This window comes from Elephas maximus, chromosome 1 (genome assembly GCF_024166365.1).
Source record: "Elephas maximus indicus isolate mEleMax1 chromosome 1, mEleMax1 primary haplotype, whole genome shotgun sequence".
Taxonomy (NCBI): domain Eukaryota; kingdom Metazoa; phylum Chordata; class Mammalia; order Proboscidea; family Elephantidae; genus Elephas; species Elephas maximus.
In genome coordinates, this window is record NC_064819.1 from 85,158,781 (window position 1) to 85,181,578 (window position 22,798).

Below are 22,798 nucleotides of genomic sequence, written 5' to 3' on the forward strand. Positions count from 1 at the left end.
TGGTTAAGCACTCAGTAGCTAACTAGAAGATTGATGGTTGGAACCCCCCAGCTACTGTGGGGAGAAAGGTGTGCCACTCTGCTGCCATAAAGATTAACCCCCCCCCCCTTCGGTCAAGCAGATTCTGACTCACAGTGACCTTATAGGACAGAGTAGAACTGCTCCACAGGGTTTCTAAGGCTGGAAGTATTTATGGAAGCAAACTGCCACATCTTTCTCTAGCTGAGTTGCTGGTAGGTTCCAACAATCAGCCAAGCTCTTAAATACTGTACCCCTAGGGTTCCCTCTGTAAAGATTACAGCCTTAGAAAACCTATGGGACAGTTCTACTCTGTCCTATAGGGTCATTATGAGTCAACCAGGAGTCGGAATCAACTTGTTGGCAATGAGTTTTTTGACATCCTGAATTTGGACTACTGATCTTCAGGGGCAGAAAGATATTAAAAGGTAATATAATAAACACTAACAAGCCTCTGACACAAAGACATAAGTGTCATACATGCTTTAGGGTGGATTTCAGTGGCACGAAAGCTTGGGACTAATAGCCTGAGAATGTTATAAAAATATGGATTCCTAGGTCCAAGAAGTGCCTGATGGATTTAAACTGCTGACCTTTTGGTTAGCAGCCAAGGCTCTTAACCAATGAGCAACCAAGGTTTTCACCAGGGGGTAGTTGACAGTAATTGTCAGGAAAAGCTGAATCCCTGAGCTTGGATAGCTCAATGGATGTGCAACAGTCTCTGTGTGAGGGTCCAGATTTCACAAGCAGGTTCAGGCTTAACCTTACATTGTGAATTCAGCCAGAAAAAACAAGGATGTTTTGTGTGCCCTTCAAAGTCACCTAAACTCTTGAAAAGATGAGAAACTCTCCATGTAAGGGAGATGCAGCAATTGCTTGGGAATGGCCAAAAAACCCCAGGAGCCACTCTTCCTCTTCAGCACATACCTGGCCCTTAGCATTTCCTTCTCAAATGCACATAGTAGTGCTTCTCAAGTTTTAGAACCTGTATCCCTTGGAAGGCTTGAAGTACAGATTCAGTGGATCTAGGGTTGGGCCTTGAATTTGGAATTCTGCTCACAGCACCCTAATTTCTCCCCATTCCTTGCTCCCCTCTGCAGTACTGACTGTGACAAACATACTACTGTTTGCTTAAAGGGCCTCGAGAGAACATGTGGATAACAGGAAAAAAAAAAAAAGAGCAAATACATGGAATGACCGCATTGCCTCTGTCCATAAAACACATCCTAAAACATAAATATTTGACCTCAGGAACACAGCCAACCTGCAGCCAGTTAAAGTTAGAAGCCAGACAGTCTCTCTCCTGAGTACTTGCTGCGGATATTTGTGTTGGAGAAGAAAATCAAGAAGTAAGGTCATCCCAGCTTGATAGAGGGTCAGAGTGGAATGCTGGGAACAAACATCTAATTCTGTCTTCCCAAAGACCTTTGATTCAAGGAAATACAAGCAGTGTAAGAGATAGTTCTGAAACCATTAAGCATTAGAAATCTTCAAAGGGTGCTATCAGTGGACCAGAAATTCCTAGAAGTTTCCCGATCATACAAAGCAGATGTGATCAGATTGACCATGAAGGAACAGAGGCAGCATATCTTCTTTATAAAGGAAGCATACAGCATACCTGTGATCCAAAAACAAAAACAAATTCACTGCCGTGGTTTCAATTCCTATTCCTAAAGACCCCATAGGACAGAGTAGAGCTGCCCCCATAGGGTTTCCAAGGAGCGCTGGTGGAGTCTAACTGCTGTTCTTTTGGTTCACAGCGGTAGTTCTTAACCACTATGCCACCACCTATGACCCAATCCCCTTTTATTTGTAGTAAAAAAAAATTTAGTAGCCCCCCACTAATGATGGTGTCCCAACTCAATTCTTAATTTGAATATCTCTCTTTTTTTTTAGTTTACATTACTGTTGCCATTTGTTGTCAATATTTTTATGAATTCGATCTTTATTTTGTGGGGTTGGCATGAGAATGATAACATAAGCAACATTGTATGTAGGACATATTACTAACAATAACATGTACAAAAAAGGGCGGGTGGTAAGTGTTGTTCATTGTAACTCAGATAAGACCTGAGTGCTAAACTACCTGGATCTATTTTCCATTTTTAGAGAAAAACCTTTCCCTGCTTCTTCACATCTGTCTACTTCCTTTTGATGTTGACAGAGGTTTCCAGTAAGTGTTTTACTTAAAGACTTAAAATAAGGAGGAAAATGGAATGAGCAAGGAAATACAGGAAAATTGATATTATGGAATATCAATTGAGAATATGTTGATTCTACCTATTTCTTCTACTTTTGTTTTAGGAAGGCTTCTAATTTCCTTACAGTCTTCGTTCCCTTGTCCAGCATCCAAGCCACTCATTTCTCTAAAAAGACTCAGGATCTGCAGCCGTCCATCTCTCAGTTTTGACCGAGCACCAGTAGAGAAATCCCTGGACATATGATGAGCTTCTCTGCTTTCGCTCAGTCGTTTGGCACAGAAAACACAAGGCAGTAAATAAAACTGTCCAGGGGGACCTTCCCCCACCTCTTTTTCTGTCTTTCTGTCTCTTTAATAGTAGTACAAATGGGAGTCAAGGAACCACCTGTTAATGTGCACACTTTTGATTTGGGTGATTCCCTTGGAACCTGGTTCTTCATTTCTTCCCTTTCTTAACATCTTACTTCCATTGTCACAGTCACCTTAGGGGATGTAGAGACTCACAGCATATGAATGGACAAGCATTCAAGGCAATCTGCTGGGTTATCTTTTTACTTTCTATTTGTGCAGGAATGGTATGGAAAATGTTAGGAGAGCTAAATCTGTATTCCTTCAAGGGGGGGAAAAAACGGTTGCCGTGGAGTTGATTCTGACTGATAGTGACACTATAGGACATGCTAGAACTGCCCCATACTGTTTCTGAGAATCTGCCGGTGGTCTTTTGGTTAGTAGCCTAATACTTAACTACTCCAGGGCTCCATTCCTTAAAGAATGCATTTAAACGGTGTTGGATCAGAGAAAAATTGCGAAGGTACCTGAGACGAAACCCGAGGCTTCATACATGCAAAGAATGCTCTCTGCAACTGAGCTACATCCCCCTCCTGGAAGGAGCTCGGTAAAATTTAGCTCCACTTAGTTCGTCCACAATCCTATGGTCTTGGAATGCAACTGTCATAGTAAAAAAGGGGAGACAATAATTGCTGAAACACGGAATTGAACCAGGGTCCTTTAGATCTTCAGTCTAAGGCTCTCCCAACTGAACTATCTGGGCTGTCAGAGGTACAGCCTTGGTTATACCAAAAGTACTGTGTAGAAGACTAGTGTGCTTTTAAATACAAATCTTATTCAGTATCTTATTCATACCCTAAATTATATGAGGTCTGTTGCCACCCATGTCTGAAAACTGTGATCCAATTTTTGGAGACCATAGATGAGTTGGGGAAACCCTGTTGGTGTAGTGGTTAAAAGCCACAGCTGCTAACCAAAAGGTTGGCAGTTTGAATCCACCAGGTGCTCCTTGGAAACCCTACGGGTCAGTTCTACTCTGTAGTATAGGGTCCCTATGAGTCGGAATCGACTCAATGGCAACAGGTTTGGTTTTGGGTTTCTTTTAGATTTGTGAGTAGAGGACAAGTGCAAGGAATAGAAGGTAAAACAAGAAGAAGCTTCTCTGCTTGGTAACTTCAGGCTGTCCTATACTTTAAACACAGCTTAAAAAACCTAGGAAATTCCAAATGTAATGATAAAGCCTGTTCTTTCTCTCCTCTTTCAGTCCAGTCCTTCTTTTTCTGTCTTCCTCTTTGGTGATACCAGAACGGGGAACAGGATTATCAAGTACATTAATGTGGTGGTGGGCTTCTGGCTTCTCAGTAGAAAAGGGGAAACATTTAAAGGCAATTTATCGAATAATGTGCTTATTTCCATATGAATATGCAAAACGCATTTTCAACGGGAGAAAAGAACGGAAATATGGGAATTGTAATAAGCAGATGAGCGTGTATGGTTTCGAACCCTCTCAAGGAATGGACACACTCCCATTGAGCCACGCCTCTCTCACGACTGAAAGAGCATGAAGATCCTCCTTGAAATATTAGCTATACTTCTAAGAGATCTTCACAGATCTGATAGTTGGCCAGGGAGAAACTCCTCTGTTTCAAATCCCACTGTACCTCCCAATCTAGTTGCATAAGAACAAGCAAGCCAGAAGGAATAAGAGAAAGTGGAAAGATCCTGTTCACTTGAGCTCCAATGTGTAGTTAACTGAGGACCAAAAAAAAAAAAAAAGGACTGAAAAAAAAGTACAGATGTCCTCGGATAATCTGTTAATGATCTTTGTTGACAGATTCTTTTGTGTTCTCAGCTGGTCCTGTATCAAATAAAAGACAGAAGGCTGAGGACATACCCATTGGTTCCCTCCATCCCTTCTCCCTGTGATTCCCCACCTCCTTCTCTGCTGGCAGTAATGTTTAGGATCAATCACCCTACCGGGCTGCGGGTGGGTTTCCAAATTCACCTGACAAGGAAATAGGGAACGACATTTCTCAAGGAATGCTTTCCAAACAGAAAGCTGAGAAAATTATTAGCGTTGCTGAAAGTAAAAGTGTGACAGATATAAATCACTTGGGAGAGTCCTAGACAAAAGGTCTAAAAGTTCCAGGTCCTTTCCCAGGATTGGAAAAGTCCTCAATTTATGTCAAAACTATGTATGTCCCCTGCAACAAGTCACCTGACAATGAATACCCTCCAGCACTCATATTCTCTAAGACAAAGAGAATCAAAAGTGGGTGCTTCCAACCTTCCTTGCCTTCCCCAGAGGGATTATCACAAAGCCATTTTTCACTTATATGCCTTTTACAATTTTGTGATAAAAGAAAGAATGTACACATAGAACAATAACTCAGAAGAACAAGTCACATGGAGTACACAAAATCCTAGAGATGCAGGTCTTGGGAAATAGAAACTTTTAGGTTAGGCATCTACCATCTGATACTTCAAAGTTAGCAAGGTCCTTGGGAAAATAAGAAGGGGCATCCTGGAGGGATTAATGAGGTTGGTTTACAGATGGATGCTTAATAATAAAATGCTGAGAAGTTTTGGAGCATGATCCATGTTTCTGGGGAATTGTTTACTTTTAACACCGGTAAATATTTAATTTCAGTATTTTAAGTCTTTAAATAGAGACCTGCCTCAGTATCACATGGAGAATCTTGGATAAACAGGCTTTGGACTCACTGTACATATCATCCGCCATACATGCTAAGCTGAAAGTGACCCAGTAAGAGAACAGCCCTTACTTAGGTTCTTTCCTCACCAGTCCAACCCTATTGGTTTTGTATTATTTAGAACCTCCTCTTATTTTCCGAGTCACTGATGGCATATTTTGATGATTTCCAGGGCTCTTTGACTTTATTCTTTCAAACATCTTTATCTATAGCAAGCTTTATGGCTATATCAGTGGGTTCTCAGAAGGAAAGGAGTTTGACAGGATTGCTCAGTTGTTGATATGCTGTTCCTGACTCTGCATTTATCCTGTAGATTCCTCCAGTCTGGAAAAAAGTCAGTTCATGTAACGTTCATGGAGTTTTGAAGTCTTCCCCACCCGTAAAATCAATGTGGACATGATCCTCAAGGGAGAGATAGAGATGGAGGTGTGAAACCAGAACTAAGGACAAGCTCAGAAGGCAAGATGTGACAGGAGCAATGAGAGTTAGCTGGAAAACAGTTGCTGGCTGGGCACTGATCCAGTTAGATGTGAAGTTCAACTAGCCAGCTCTACTAAAGCCGGTGGCTGCCAGTGGTCTAAGCAGCACTCCATTCAGAGTTGTTATCAGTGTAATATACTTTGGAGAGATGTGATTTCCTTGGGACTTTCCTGGTGGAGGCAAGTAACTTTCATTTAAAGAGTCTGCTGGCAAGTGTATCTTGGAGCAAACTCTCGGAGCCAGAAGAACCTAGAAGCAGAAACAGTTACTCAGGCTACAATCCAGTTAACCTTGTCCATGTAACGCCGCTAGACAGTATCCACATTACCGATTTCAGAAAGAGCAGAATTTAACCCACTAGTCTCCTTCCAGGCAACTCTCAGGGTTTCCCGCCCCCCTCCCAGGGGGGTGGAGTAGGGAAGATACCCACAGGAAAAAGATCAGTATGCTTTTATCAAAAGAAAAGTCATCATCACTACCAGTCAGTCTTCAGGAGGTGTAGCTCAGTGGTAGAGTGTGTGCTTCGCATGTACGAGGTTCTAGTTCAATTCCTGGCACCTCCACTTCACCTTTTGGCAACCTTCATCTTCTCATTTCTTTTATCGTATTTGCTCTTCTCACAGGAAAAGGAAGCTGATGGTCCAAGCGTTGCTTTTAGTGTTCTTACATTTCTACTTCTTGGGGCTTAGCATCTCCCAGGGCAGGGCGTCAGCAGAAGGAAAACAAGAAGGAAGAGAAAGAAAAGCCCTTGCCCTCAAGCAAAAGACTTTCACCACAACAAGTGACCATTAATATTCAGTTTTAGTTAGCATATCATGGAAGATCAGGATAGAAAAACGACGACAGAAAGGGGAAAAGGAAATTGCCATATGAAAACCCTTTAATTCTTTTAATCATCTAAGCAGTCGTATCTGTTCAGTCAGATGAGAGGAAAGTTTCCAGGTGATTTTCTTGCCCCTAGTAGTGCAATGGTTAAGAGTTCACCTGCTAACCAAGCGGTCTACAGTTCCAGTCCACCAGTTGCTCCTTGGAACCCTTATAGGGCAGTTCTACTCTGTCTTATAGAGACCTTAGAGTCGGAATTGACTCAATCGCAATGGATTCCAATGGCCCTCTATTGTGTTCGTTGACAGAGCAGTCGATGGAGGATGAGTAATTAAAGGACCTCGGACAACTCAAGGAAGGCAGAGATGTTCAACACGAACACTGAAACTATAATTTCCGAATTTGAGCCACCAAGGCTATCACTTGACCACAGGAGTTCAGCATGGAAAGAGATTAGACTTAAGGTCTTAAACGTTTCTTGTGCAACTCCGATTTTACCAGAGCCGTTATTCTGGTTGATCGTAAAACGACTTTCGTTGGTGGTTTTCAAACAGTAAGTTGTAGAAAATATCCCACGCTGCACACACACCTAGCTGAATTAAAATAACATCAGTATTGGCAAGTATCCGAATAAAATTCCTTCCCTGCTACATTTCTTACATTGGCGTACAGAATTCCAGTTTCTTGTCTTTAGAATTTCAAAGAAAGTCACATATCATGGGCCCTTAATATCACACCAAAGATTTCTGAGGGACTTGCATCCAAAGGACTATGTAGGGGGTGGTGTGGAAAGAGAGGGCAGAAAAGGGTAAGAATAGATAGATGCATCTCAATTGCTTATGTTTCCTAAAATAAACACTCTCCATTGGAAGCCATTTCATGAAGCTTCTAATTCTTGCCATACCAGAAATAAGGCACCATGAAGGGCCTCCAACCTTCAGTCTTCTGACCCAGAATCAGAGGCCTTATTCATCTGGCTGTAGTCCAAACCTGAAGGGAAAGTGTTGCTAGGGAGCATTTGGTTTCTGTTTTCAAATGCTTAAGTTTGAAATTGGAAGAAAATTTAACAACATTCAAAAAGGAATCAAGTAGCAGCTGAAACCACTGAAAACAATTACATAGCATTAATAAACTGTGCGATGATCAGAAAAGATGTATTTCTTCAAGGGCGCTCTTCTATAAGTCATTAATAATAATGAAGCTTTTGGGTGGAGGCATACTCGCCAACAGGTAAACTCTTCAATACAGGGGTGTAGATGATAGCATGAGGAGAGGCAGCTCCAAAGATTGGTATGTTCAGACCTTTCCTGTCTGAAAGATAAGATGACAATGTTCCATGGAGGAAGGTCTGAAAGCTCAAACAAGATCTCCACCTGTCAAAAATGCTTGTTTTTAAAGCCAGGAAAACATTATAATCCATTCGTAACATAGGTTTGAATAATTTGATCCTCTATCAACAAGTAGAAGAATCACCTGAAAGAAAGGTGGAACTAGGTAGCGGGTCCCAAAACTCCTTTGGTGAGTGGTTCAGAGGTCTAATCTGCAATTCGGTGACTTTCAAGCTACTTCAAGTGTGGAAAAGAGAGCCAATATAGCTTGGAGGGGTGCTTTTCTCATTGAAATGCTAACCCCTCAGGTATTTTGCTTAAAAGTCATCCCTGAGTTCTCTTTGTATTGACCCCAAAATGAATCCAAGGCAATTTTTGTGACCCATCCCCAACTAAACCAAAAAAACCCCAAATCCAGGGCCGTCGAGTTGATTCTGACTCATAGCAGCCCTATAGGACAGAGTACAACTGCCCCATAGAGTTCACCTATGCTTTATATATTCACAGGGCAGGAGAGAAGAGTAATCCACAAATCCCTTAAGTACAGAAATTACAAATTCTCTCAGTTTTCACATAACCTTGGTTTCCTGGAAGCACCAAGTTTTTAAAGAAATAAACAATACTCTTTTCCCAGAGGAAAGATTCTGACTTTCCTCCTTGGAAAGTTAGTCTTTACCTCACCCCAAAACTTGCCCATTTGTTCCCAGAATCACTTTACAGTCTTTTTCGAGGTTTAGGTCAAGACTAATGAACTATCTAGGATCATACTCTAAACAGTATATCCTAATGTGCATTAATTCATCAAGATAATTATCCTCTTCCTTTGGATGTGGCAACAAACAGTGAATAAAGACATGAAGAAGAAAGAGGAAGAAGAAAGAGAAAGAAGAGGAAGAGGAGAAAGAATCTGAGAAGAAGCAGTGGCTCACGTTGGTAGACAAGGTGCATCATTAAAAGGCAAGCACAGAGATGCAGAAGATTAAACCCAGGATCATGTGCATTGCCATGATTATGGTACGTTCTCACAGGTCTTCAAATTCTCTCCAACCGTTTTCTTCCCAAGGCTGCAATAAAAATGTCCAAGACAATGCAGAGGGATACAAAGAAGAATAGCATTTGTGTTGCTTCCAGAAAAAATAAGTGCAGGTAGGGATAAAATCTCAACATTTAGCAAGTAATGAAGTCCTCCACGTCTAGCTATATGGTCAGAAGCCTGTAGTGCTTTCTCCAGGGACCGCCTCTCTGGTTGTTAAAATCTAAAGAGATACAAGGCAAAGACAGAAGGAAGAGAAATGACCCGATAGATGACAGCACCTCTTTCAAACAAAATATTCTTGCCAACAAGGAGAATTCAAGGAAAACTATCTGAACACATGAAATATGTAACCAATTGACCACATACAACCAAAAAAAAAAAAAAAAAACCCATTACCATCAATTCAATTCTGACTCATAAAGAACCTGTAGGACAGAGAAGAGCCCCCACAGGATTACCAAGGAGTGGCTAGTGTATTGTAACCAGCATATAGGATCCTAAAAGAGGTGCTAAGGAAACTTTACATAAGTAGGCATGGGTACCTCAGTTGGTAGATCATCAGATTTTTAATTTGAAGGTCCAGGGTTCAAGTTCCTATTCAGGCTTTGAACTTCATTATTTCACATAGCAGCCTTTCATTTTACTCTAGTTTCTTCCCTTAGAAGCTCTGTTTCTTCACTCCTCTCTTCCCTCTCTATGCTCTACAGGAATCTGAATAAAACCAGAACAGAAGAAGAAATGGTAGCCATTCCTAAGTGTATGTTTAAGTCTTTAATTCAAATTTGTAGATAAACATCAGCCTGAGACCAGAAGAACTAGATGGTGCCCGGCTACAACTAATGACTGCCCTGACAACGAACACAAGAGAGAACCCCCGAGGGAGCAGGAGAGCAGTGGGTTGTAGACCTCAAATTCTTGTCAAAAATCCAGACTTAATGGTCTAACTGAGACTAGAAGGACCCCGGAGGTCATGGTCCCCAGACCTTCTGTTAGCCCAAGACAGGAACCATTCCCAAAGCCAACTCTTCAGACAGGGTTTGGACTGGATTAGAAGGTAGAAAATGATACTGGTGAGGAGTAAGCTTTGTGGATCAAGTGGACACATGAGACTATGTGGGCACCTCCTGTCTGAAGGGGAGATGAGAAGGCAGAGGGGGACAGAAACTGGCTGAATAGACATGGAAATACAAGGTGGAGAGAAGGAGTATGCTGTCTCATTAGGGGGAGAGCAACTAGGAGTATATAGTAAACAAACAAACAAAAAAAAACCAAAAAATGTAGTAAGAAGTATATAAATATTTATGTGGGAGACTAACTTGATTTGTAAACTTTCACTTAAAGCACAGTAAAAAACTTTTTAAAGAAAACTGTAGATAAGCTAAAACAGGTGCATATGGTTCTCATTTAGCTTTCCTTTAGTGCAAGAAAAGGCTGGAAGTGTTTTCCATGATTAAAAGCTGTACATGCAGCATGTAAAGGTGATTGTGATGAACAATTTGTTGGAGTAGGGTTGGCTCAATCATTTCAAAGTGAGGGCAAATTTACCTAACATTAAAGGGTAAAAGGGGTTGTCTTGAAGCCAAACTTTTGTAACCCGGGGACTGCCTGTATAAGCTGTCTACAAAGATCTCATTTTGTATATGTAACTATATAGTTAGGTAGAAATTAAATAAAATTTTAAGAAAGATATATCACACAAACATTAATCAAAAGAAAACACAAGTGGCTATATTTATATCAAATAATGAAAAATTTGGAAAAAAAATTAACAGGGACAGAGATAGACATCACTTAATGATAAAAGGATCAATCCCGAAAGGAACGGGAAGTCACCAACTTACAAAAGAGTTCCATTCTAACAACTCCTTCCTGGTTGGTTCTGCTGTAAGTCAAATATCTCATTTCTTCTTTTTAGTTTTCATTATTATTGCTTTTTATTATCAGTATCTTTTAAATCCAAGTTTTATTTGTCTTAGGAGGTTGGAAAACTTGCATACAAACCTACAGATATGATGACAGTAACAAATTACACAATGTATTACATAATACTAATGATAAGGAAAAAAAACTGTAGTGTGTTTCGTTGTAACACTAACATGACATAAGTTGGGACTACCTGAATAACAGTGATTAATGTGTGTGTACCAAACAACAGAGCTGCAAAGTAAGTGAAGAAAAAGCTGATTGAATTGAAAGGAGCTGTAGACAAATCCACAATTATAGCTGGAGACTTCAACACCTATCTCTATATAATTGAAGAGCAACTAAACAGAAAATCAGAGAAGATATACCAGGACTACAAAACTCCATCATCCAACAGGCCTAATCAATCTTTCCATAACATTTCACCAAACAAGAGCAGAATACACATTGTTTGCAAGTTGCCATGGAACATGTATCGAGATAGAGCATATACTATGGGCCAACAAAAAAACCTCAACAAATTTAAAAGAATTGAATCATACAAAGTGTGTTCTCTGACCACAATAGAATCAAACTAGAAATCAGTCACAGAAACATAAAACAAATCTTCCGAGTTGGAAACTAATCCACACACTTTTATATAATCTATATGTCAAAGAGGAAGTCTCTCTCTAGGATATAAAAACAAAAATTCAACATGTCAAAATTTGTGGGACAAACTAAAGCAGTACTGATATTTTTATAGCACTAAATGCATACTGAAGAAAAGAAAAAAGCCTCATGTCAATTAACTAAGCTTTCACTTGAAGAAAAAAAGAAAAAAACAAACAGTGAGTGGCTATGAGTCTCTATAACTCTGCTATGAGTCGGAATCAACTCAACAGCACTGGGTTTCACTTGAAGAGCCAAAAAAAAAAAAAAAAAAAAAGAGAGAGAGAGAGAGAAACAGAAGAGCAAAGTAAACTCAAATCAAGCAGAAGTAAGGAAATAGTAAAATAAGAGCAGAAATAAATTGAAAGTAAACCAATGAAACAATAAGTAGTTTCTTTGAAAAGATGAATAAAATTAACAAACCTCTAGCAAGACTGACAAAAACAAACAAACCAAAAAAAGGAGAAAAACACGTAGTATCAGAATCAGGAATGAAACAGGGGATATCACTATAAACTCTACAGACAACAGAAGAATAATAAGGAAATTCTATAAACAATGCTACTCACATAAATTTCACAACTTAATTGAAATGGATCAATTTGATCAATGGGTCAATGGATCAAAAAACTCAAACTGCTGCTAATTGCCTAATATGAATATGTATTTTGTATAGCACTATATTAAGGATATTTGATTTAGTAATTTTAAAACTCCTTCACCCAAAAAAAGAACCACCGGGTAAAGAAATATTAATTAGAATATTCCAATGAATATTTAAAGAGTTAGCAAAAACTACGCACAATCATTTCCAGAAAATAGGAGAGAATACTTCCTAACTCATTTTATGAAGCCAGTTTTACTCTCCCCACATGCAGCTCTCAACTTTCCCTACTGCTTTTTTAAAGTGCCTGGAGAGAACAAGTGACAACAGGAAAAAGAGCTAACACATGAAACGACCACATTACCTCTGTTGATAAATGCATCCTAAAACAAATAAATAATTGACACCAGGAACAAAACCAACCCGAGGCCAATCAGACTTGAAAGCCAGGCAGTCTCTCTCCTGACTACCTGCTATGGATATTTTCTTTGAAGAAAATTGAGAAGTAATGACATTCTAGATGGGAGTGCTGGGAGCATACATCAAATTCTGTGTTCTCCTAAACACGCTTTGATTCCATAGGAATACATACAGAGATATACGTTTTTGAAACCACAAAGCATTAGAAAGTTACTGGTAGTGGACTGGAAATTCCTAGAAGTTTACTGGTCATACAAACAAGGTGTGATAATATTGTGAAGTAACAGAAGCAGCAGCGGTGCTTTACAAAGGAAGCATTCAGCATACTAGCGCTCCATTCAAATTTTATTTGTAATAGAGCCCCACTAAGGACAGTGTCCAGAGTCTATTCTTAGTAAGTCGGATATCTTTTTTTTTTAGTTTTCATTATTTTTGCCTTTAATTGTCAGTATTTTTATAAATTTCTTCTTTATTTATATTGCATGGTTGGCATGGGAACGATAACATAACCAACATTGTAGGTACAACATATTACTAACAAGATGTACACACACACACACACACACAAAATGCGGGTGGTAAGTACGGTTCTTTATAAGTCAAATATAGCCTAAGTCGGAAACTACCTGTATCTATTTTCGGTTTTGACAGAAAAGTCATTCCCTGCTTCTTCACGTGGGTCTACCTCCTTCTGATGTTAACTGAGGTTTCCAGTAAATGTTTTATTAAAAGATTGAAAATAAGAGGGAAAATGGTGTCCGTGAGGAAATACAGGAAAACTGATATTATGGAATACCAACTGGGAATGTGTTGATTCTAGTTATTTCTTCTACTTTGGTATTAGGAAGGCTTCTAATTCCCTGACAGTCTGCGTTACTTTGCTAAGCGTCCCAGCCGCTCGTTCATCTGAAAAGACTCGGAACCTACTGCCGACCATCTCTCATTTTTAGACAGAGCACGGGTAGAGAAATCGGTGGGAGTTAAGATGGGCTTCTCTGCTTTTGCTCCATTCTTTGGCCCAGAAAACACAATGCACTAAAGAAAACTGTCCGCAGCAGCCTTTCCCCATCCCTTTTTCTGCCTTTCTGTCTCTTTAATAATAGTACAAATGGGAGCCAAGGTGAACCACCTGTTAACGTGCACACTTTCAATTCGGGTGTTTGAAGTGATTCCTCTGGTATCTGGTTCTTCATTTCTCCGCTTTCTTAACGTCTTCCTTCCGTTGTCAAAGTCTCCTTAGGTGATGTAGAGAATCACAGCCTGTGAATTGAAGGCCATTCAAGGCAATCCACAGGGTTATGTTTTTTTACTTTAAAAAAAAAGTTTTTTTTTTTTTATATGTGCACGAATGGTATGGAAAATATTTGGAGAACTACATCTGTATTCCTTCGGGGGAAAAAAAAAACAATAAAATGGTTGCCGTCGAGCGGGTTTCGACGCAAAGTGACAGTATAGGACACGTTAGAACTGCTCCATAGTGTTTCGGAGAATCTGCCGGTGGTCTTTTGGCTGGTAGCCGAGTTCTCAACTAGTGGACGACCTCAGGGCTCCATTCCTTGAAGTGTGAGTTTAAACAGTGTTGAAACAGAAGAAAACTCCGGGGGTGCTGGGGATCGATTCCTACACCTCTTAGAGGCTAAGCATGCTGTCTACCCTGTTTCCGGACAAGCTTTTGCTAAACTTTATTTACAGTTATTGCTACTACAATCCTAAAGCCTTGCAATGCAACTGTTGCATTAAAAAAAAAAAAAAAAAAAAAAGCGATAATAATAATTATCCAAAGGTAAATTAACCTGCCGAAACCCGGGATTGAACCAGGGACCTTTAGATCTTCAGTCTAACGCTCTCCCAACTGAGCTATTTCGGCTGCCTGAGGGTGCTCTTTTAGTTATACATCATCAATGTATTGTTTACAAGACATGTGCCTTTATAAATACAAATTTCATTCGGTATTATCTACTCACAAACCCGAAATTATATTAAGTCTGTTGCCATCTATGTCTGAAAAATGTGATCCAATTTTTGGAGACCGTGAATGGGTTGGTAGAGGAGGAGTGCCAGGAATGGAAGGTAAAACAGGAAGAAGATTCTCTGCTTGGTAACCTCAGGCTGTCCCACGATCCAAACACTACTCAGAAAACTAAGGAAATTCCAAATGAAATGATCGAGCCTGTTCTTTCTCTACTCTTTCAGTCCTTCTTTTTCTGTCTTGCTCTTCAGTGGCACTGAAAAGAGGATTAGAGGATTATTGAGCACATCAGTGTGGTGAAGGGCTTCATGCTTTGGAGTAGAAATCGGGAAACAGTTAAAGGCAATCCCTTGAACAATGTGTTTATTTCCATATGAATAAGTAAAAAGTGTTTTCAAAAGGAGAAAGAACGGAAATGTTGAGAATTTTAAAAAGCAGATAAGTTGCATGGTTTGCTGAGCAATTATTCTGCTTGATCATAAAACAACTTTCATTGGAGGTTTTCAAACACCATGTTGTAGAAAACATCCCATAGCACACAAAGCTGAATTAGTATCACAAGAGTATTGGCAAGTACATTTCTTACGTTCTCCCACAGAATTCCAGTTTCTTGTCTTTAGAGCTTTAAATAAAATCTTAAGGTAGTCATTTAACACCACATCAGATTCCTGAGGGAGATGCAGCCAAAGGGCTATGTGTGGGTGTGAGGGAGAGGGAGGGCAGAGAAGGGTAAGAATAAATAGATGCATCCCAATTACTTATGTTTCCTGAAATAAACACTGGCCATTAGAAGTCAATTCAAGAGGCTTCTACTTCTTGTCAAACCAGAACCTAGGCACCAAGAAGGGATTCAAACTTTCAATCTTCTGATCCATAAGCACAGGCGTTGACCAGCACACCACTGGAGCAACATACTAAAGTAGTTCAAACCTGAAACTTAAAGTGTTATTAGGGAGCATTGGGTTTCTGTTGTCAAATTTTTCACTTTGCAATCAGAAGAAAATTTAACCACATTCAAAAAAAGGGAATCATATAGCAGCTGAAACCTGTGAAAATCACAATTACTCAGAATTAATAAACTGAGATTTTGAGATGATCACAAATGATATAGTTCTTGAAGGCCACTCTCTTGTAGTCACTGATAATAATGATGCATTTGGGTAGAGAAACAAGAGCCAAGAACTGAACTCGGACATAAAGGCATGCAGATGACAGCATGAGGAGAGGGAGGGCTGCAGGTTGGTGTGTTTAGAACTTTCCTGTCTCAAAAATAAGGTGGCATTACTTGAGGGAGAAAGGTCTGCAGACTCAAACAACAGTACCCCTTGTCAGAAAAGTCTGCTTTTAACGCAAGGAAAATATTTTATTATAATCCATTCATAACATAAGTTTGAACAACTTGATCCTCTACCAAAAAGTAGAAGAGTCACCCAATATGCAGGTGGGCCAGGGTTATGGGCCCTAAATTTCCCTGGAAGAGAGGTCATGATGTCTGAGGTACAATTTGCTGATTTCCAAGCTACTTCAAGTGCTTTCAAGTGCAGAGAAGACAGCCAAATTAGCTTGGAGAGGTGCTTGAGTCACTGAAATGGTAAACTTGCAGGTATTTTGCTTAAAAGTCTTTCCCTAACTCCTTGGCCCATTGATCCAAAAACCAATCCAAGGTGATTCTGCGTGATTCACCTGAAAATGGATGCCTTACATATTTGTAGGGTAGGAGAGTTCAGAAATACATAAATACATAATACATAAATACATAAATTCCTAAAGTAAAACAAATTCAGTTTTCACATAGTCTTGGATTCTTGGAATCGCTGAGATATTTGCAGAAATAAGCAATACTCTTTTCCCATGATCAACTTAGTCTTTCCTTCCCAGAGAGGTTAATCTTTTCTTCACACCAAAACTTCTCCCTTTTGTTTGTTTCCAGATTCCCTGTGCAATATTTTCTCTAGGTTTAGGTCAAAATTAACGAACTCTCTTGGATCATGTTCTGGGTGGTATGTCCTAATATACATTTATTCATCAAGATAATTATCCTTTTCCCTTGGATGTGGGCAGCAAACAGTGCATAAAGACAGAAAGAGAGAAGAAAAGAAAGAGAATTAAAAGGTGGAGAAGGGGGAGAAACAAAATGAGAAGATGGAGAAGTGGCTCAAACATGGTAGAGAAGTGCTTCATGAAGAAAAGCAAGCATAGACATGCAGGCTCCTTGCTTACCCACCATTATGGAATGTTCACGTCATCTTCAAATTCCCTGTCTTTCAACTCTTTTCTCTTCTGCCTCCCAAGGTTGCAAGAAAGATGTACAAGACAATGCAGAAGGATATGAAGAGTAGCATGAGTGTTGTTTCCAGAAAAATAGGTATGAGTGGGGAAATGAGAAACAGGGATAAAATCACAACACTTGACAAGTAATGAAGTCCTTCAGGTCTAGCAGTATGGTCAGAAACTTGGCAGTGCTTTGTCTAGGGGATGCCGTTCTGGTTCTGAAAATCTAAATTGATACAAGTTAAAGAGAGAAAAAGGAAAATGCTCCGGGGGATGACAACATCTCTTTCAAACAAAATCTTCTTGCAATGAAGAGAATTCAAGGAAAGCTATTTAAAAACATTAAATATGGAAACCGATTGGTCACATATAACCAAAAAAGCAAACCTGTTGTCATCAATTCCAACTCATAGAGAACCTACAGACAGAGTAGAAGGGCCCCACAGGATTTCCAAGCTGTGGCTGGTGGATTGGAACTTCCATAAATGAACCTAAAAAAGGGGCTCTGGAAAAAAACACAAAAAGGGGCCTGGGTAACTCAGTTGGTGGAACATCAGACTTTTAATCTAAGTGCCCAGGGTTCAAGCCCATGTTCAGGTGATCTGTATTTTACTCTAAATATTTCTCCTAGGTAGGAGCCCTTCATTTTATTCTAGTTACTTCTCTTACTAGCTCTGCTTCGTCACTCCTCTCTTTGCTCTACAGGAATCCAAAGAGGACCAGAACAGAAGTAGAAGTGGTAGCACTTTGCCCAGCCATAGTCTGTTTTGTCACACTCTAGGCAGAAATACAAATCTTTCAGTAATTCAGAGGAAAAAGACAGAGATGACAAAAAGTGGAGATAAAGAGGAGAAAGAAAAAGTCAGGGTTCAGGGATATTTTGGACTTAGGGAGCTGAAAAAGGTGTAATGCCTTTCACTGAGCACAGAAAGAGGTTTGTATAGTTCTGCTTGTACATTGGCTGAAACTTTGATTGCTTTTCCCTTTATGGAATGTTTACATCATGAATTTTCCAGCCCTAATAAAAAAAAATTAAAAAAAAAAAAAAGAAAATTTTTTCTTTTTTTAAGAGACAGCCTTGTGAAGTGGTTTTCTAAACACTGGAATATTCAAGTCTGAAACTCCATAGTCTGCTGACCTGGAGATTTGGGTTTTTATGTGGTTTTTGGAAGAGAAGCTCCTGTCAGTTGAATGGCAGCGGAGGTCATGATTGGAAACATCAATCAAATCTCACAAGGTCTAAAAGCAAAGCAAAACTAAAAGAGATCTTGAAAGGAGTGAGAGTAATGGCACCTTACCTTTTGGGAAAAAACAATTTGAATGAGAGTGGATAACTTATCAGAAACCATGGAGGCCAGAATGAAGAGGCACATTTTTCAAGTGCTGAAAAAGATAAGAATTGTCAATCCAGGGGGGAAAAAAAAGTTCTTTTGGAATGAAGGAGAAATCAAGACATTCTCAGTCAGAGGAAACTTAAGAGAGTTTGCCACCAGAAGAGCTGCTGTAAAAGAATGGTTCAAGTAAGTGTTCTAGAAATAAATGACAGATGACGGAATGTTGGAATGTCAGGAAGGAAGAGTATCGTAAGCAAAAATATGAGTAAATAAAACAAGCTTTTCTTCTCCTCTTGAGTTTCCTGTATTATGTTTGATGGTTGAAGCAAAAAGTATAACACAATTTAACGTGATCCTAAACATACTTAAAGAAAGTAGCTAAAACAATAATATTATAAATGAGGGAGTGTTGTTATGAGTCTGAATTGATTCATCGGCACACTAAAACAACAACGACAATGGAAAAAAAGTGAGGTAAGGTTGTTGCACTTAACTTGAGCTGATAAAATGATGACACCGGTATATTGTGATTTATAAATGTGTATGCGTGTATATGTACATAATATGTGCATACATATATCGTTATGCCACTATAGAAATCTATGCAAAGAAATAAACTCAAAAACTGTGTAAATTAAGATAAAAAAAATTTTGAGTATTTCATAAAAACACAGGAAAAAAGAAAACAGAAACAAAACAATTTCATTATCATTGCCTTTTATTTTCAGTGTCTTTATAAATCTAATATTTATTTGTCCTGGGAGGTTGGAAACTTTCCATATAAATTTACAGATATGATGACATCAACAAATTACAACACTGTACTACATATTATGCATGATAGGATAAAAAAAAAACAGTTGTAAGTGTTGCTCGTTGTAACATGAATATAAGTCAGGACTACCTGAATAAAAAAAAAAAAAAGCAGTGTTAAATGTGTATGTACCTAATAACAGAGCTGAAAAATATGTGAAGAAAAAACTGAATGAATTGAAAGGAGATGTAGGCAAATCCACAATTATACTTGGCACTTCAACAACTGTCTCTAAATAATTGAAAAGCAAGTAAAGAAAAAAATCAGCAAAGATACAGAAGAACTAAAAAAACTCCATCAGCCAGCAGACCTAATTAACATTTAAATAACACTTCACCAAACAAAAGCAGAATACACCTTCTTTCCAAGTCCCCATGGAACACTTACCAGGATAGAGCATATAGTCTGGGCCTTCAAACAAACCTCAACAAATTTAAAAGAATTGAATCATACAGAGTGGGGTCTCTGATCACGATGGAAACAAACTAAAAATCAGTCACAGAAACATAAAACAAATCTTCCAACTTGGAAACTAAGCAACACATTTTTATAAAATCTGTAGGTCAAAGAGGAAGTCTTAAGGATATAAAAACGAAAATACAACATGTCAAAATTTGTGGGGCACACCAAAGCATTACTGAGAATTTTATAGTACTGAATGCATGCAGAAGAAAAGAAAAAAGCCTCATATCAATGATCTAAGCTCTCACTTGAACAACCAAAAAAAAAAAAAAAACCCACAATAAACCTAAATCAAGCAAAAGGAAGGAAATACCAAAAATGAGAGCAGAAATAAAAAACACCAAAAAAAAAAAAAAATAGACAAAATCAATGAAACAGTAAGTTGGGAGGTGGGGCCAAGATGGCAGAAAATCAGGTGCTTCCAGCAAGCCCTCTAACAACAAAGACCAGAAAGAACAAATGAAAGGATTATATTTATGACAAGTGAGGAGCTCTGAACATCAAAGGCAAAGTTAGAAAATGGATTGAGCAGCAGGGGGAGGAAGAGATGGTTGAGAAGCTGAGAGGAGTTGCTGGACCTGAATGACAGGGAGCTCTCAGGCACATTTTCAGGAAGCGGCTGCACCAGGCTAGTGTTAGCATTTGACCACAGTTTCCTTAGGGAGAAGCAGCCAGCCACCCAGCCTACTCACACCTATGGACCCAGAGAAGAACAGTGCTCTCAGCAAAAGCTAAGTACTTGCAAATAATTTACCACACTTCCCCCACCCCCTCGGCCCCTGCTCCAAGCCAGCTTCAGTGGTTGTTGATTTACCTGGGCCTGAGACAGGCCCTTTTGAGCACCTACAGCCACTCTCCCAAACTTGGAGAAAAATAAATTTGCAGTTGGGGGAAAAGAAAATTTACCAGTTCCACTAACCTGGGGACCTCAGGATAGAAGCAGCTCCTGTACAGGCATAAACAGTCTGTGGACTTTGTGTACGTTTCTTCCCTGCATGGACCTGTGTGGGCCTATTTCAGGAGAATAGGCCCTTGTTGGCAGACTACAATTATTTCAGCTGTGTAGTGGAGAGGTGGGTGTTTGATGTTTGACACAGCTTTGTCTATTAAACAGGGTCCTCACCTACCCTTATCAGGGCTCTAAGGGCTGGTAGCTCCACTCATGTCACCCACCCACCCATGACAGTGTTCCAAGGATGACTAGTACCTCCTAGTCCTTATAGCCAAAAACATCGGATGCCCATAGTATGTCTGAAGAACCCATCCACCTCTATGCTCTAGGGAAAGAGGGACATGCTTTCCTCAGAGACAATAGCAGGATGATTCTCAGCCCCCTGCCTTGTTCAGAGCATGACTCGCTGCTGCAACCAGATACTGGTGCCTACACCAATCACCCCTGCCTTCTAAGACTGTAAGGCAGAGCCTGTACCACACACCTGATGATCAGCTACCTGGACACCTGAGCTGAATTCATACAAGAAAACTGAATGGACTCCTAGACTGATATACCTGATAACAACTCTAGCCATCTGGGGACAGGACATCAGAGCTTCAAAGGTGAAAACAATCAAGCTAGTTCACTAGAGCAACCCATCTGAGCATATCAAAACAAAACAAAGTAAGAAGCTAGGATCCAGTAAGCAAACATAAAGTAAACCAATGCAATAACTTATAGATGGCTTGGAGACAACAGTCAATATCAAATCACATAAAGAAACAGACTATGATCGCTTCAACAAGCTCTCAAACAAAGAATCCAGGGATCTTCTAGATAAAAGTGCATTCCTGGAATTACCAGATGCAGAATACAAAAGATTAACATACAGAACCCTTCAAGACATCAGGAAGGAAATGAGGTAATACTCAGAACATGCCAAGGAAGGCAAAGATAAAGCAGCTGAAGAAATTAAAAAGGTTATTCAGGAACATAAGGAAAAATTTAATAAGCTGGAAGCATCCATAGACAGACAACAATCAGAAATTCAGAAGAATAACAATAAAATTACAGAATTAGATGACTCAATAGAAAGTCAGAGGAGCAGAATTGAGTAAAAGTGGAAGGCAGAATTGGTGAACTTTAAGATAAAGCACTTGATTCTAATATATTTGAAGAAAAATCAGATAAAAGATTTTAAAAAATTAAAGAAAACTTAAGGATCATATGGGACTCTATAAAGAGAAATAACGTACAAGTGACTGGAGTACCAGAACAGAGAGAGATAACAGAAAATACAGAGAAAATTGTTGAAGATTTGTTGGCAGAAAACTTCCCTGATATCATGAAAGATGAGAAGATATCTATCCAAGATGCTCATCAAACTCCACATAAGGTAGATTTTAAAAGAAAGTCACCAATACCTATTATAATCAAACTTGCCAAAGCCAAAGCTAAAGAGAGAATCTTAAGAGCAGCTACAGATAAAGAAAAAGTCACCTACAAAGGAGAGTCAATAAAAATAAGCTCGGAATACTCGGCAGAAATCCCGAAGGCAAGAAGGCAATGGCATAACTTATATAAAACATTGAAGGAAAAAAATTGCCAGCCAAGAATCATATATCCAACAAAACTGTCTCTCCAATATGAAGGTGAAATTAGGTCACTTAAAGATAAATGGAAGTTTAGGAAATTCCTCAAAACCAAACCAAAACTACAAGAAATACTAAAGGGAGTTCTCTGGTTAGAAAATCAATAATATAAGGTACTAACCCAAGACTAGAACACTGGACAGAGCAATCAGATGTCAACACAGGGAAATCACAAAAATAAATCAAGGTAAAAAACACCCTCAGAACAGGGAAACAGTGATGTTATTATGTAAAAGAAGACAACGTTAAAACAATAAAGAGCGACTGAGAAATGTAGTCATAGAGCTTTCACATGGAGAAGAAGCCAAGGCAATATAAAGAAATAAAAGTTAGGTTTTAATTTAGAAAAAGAGGGGTAAATATTAAGGTAACCACAAAGGAGACAAACTATCCTACACATCAAAACAAAATACAAGAAAAAAATACAGACTCAGCAAAAACAAAATCAACAACGAATAAGAGGAAAAGACAATATATAAACTACTGTACACAAAAAATTAAGTGGGAAAAAGAAACTGTCAAAAACAGACAAAAAAAAGACATCAAAATGACATCACTAAATTCACACCTACCCATAATTACGATGAATGTAAATGGACTAAATTCACCAATAAAGAGAGAGAGAGTGGCAGAATGGATAAAAAAAAACATGATCCGTCTATATGCTGCCTATAAGAGACACACCTTAGACTTAGAGACACAAACAAGCTAAAACTCAAAGGATGGAAAAAATATATCAAGCAAACAACAATCAAAAAAGAGTAGGAGTGGCAATATTAATTTCTGACAAAATAGACATTATAGTTAAATCCACCACAAAGGATAAGGAAGGACACTATATAATGATTAAAGGGACAATATACCAGGAGGATATA

The 22,798-nt window shown here is 39.0% G+C and overlaps 1 non-coding gene across 1 annotated transcript; it reads right to left on the reverse strand.

The window, feature by feature from the left end:
- Positions 1–14,281: 14,281 nt before the first annotated feature.
- On the reverse strand, positions 14,282–14,354 carry TRNAF-GAA (transfer RNA phenylalanine (anticodon GAA)). The gene has a single exon. It is a non-coding gene; the product is annotated as a tRNA-Phe (tRNA).
- Between the last annotated feature and the right edge of the window lie 8,444 nt (positions 14,355–22,798).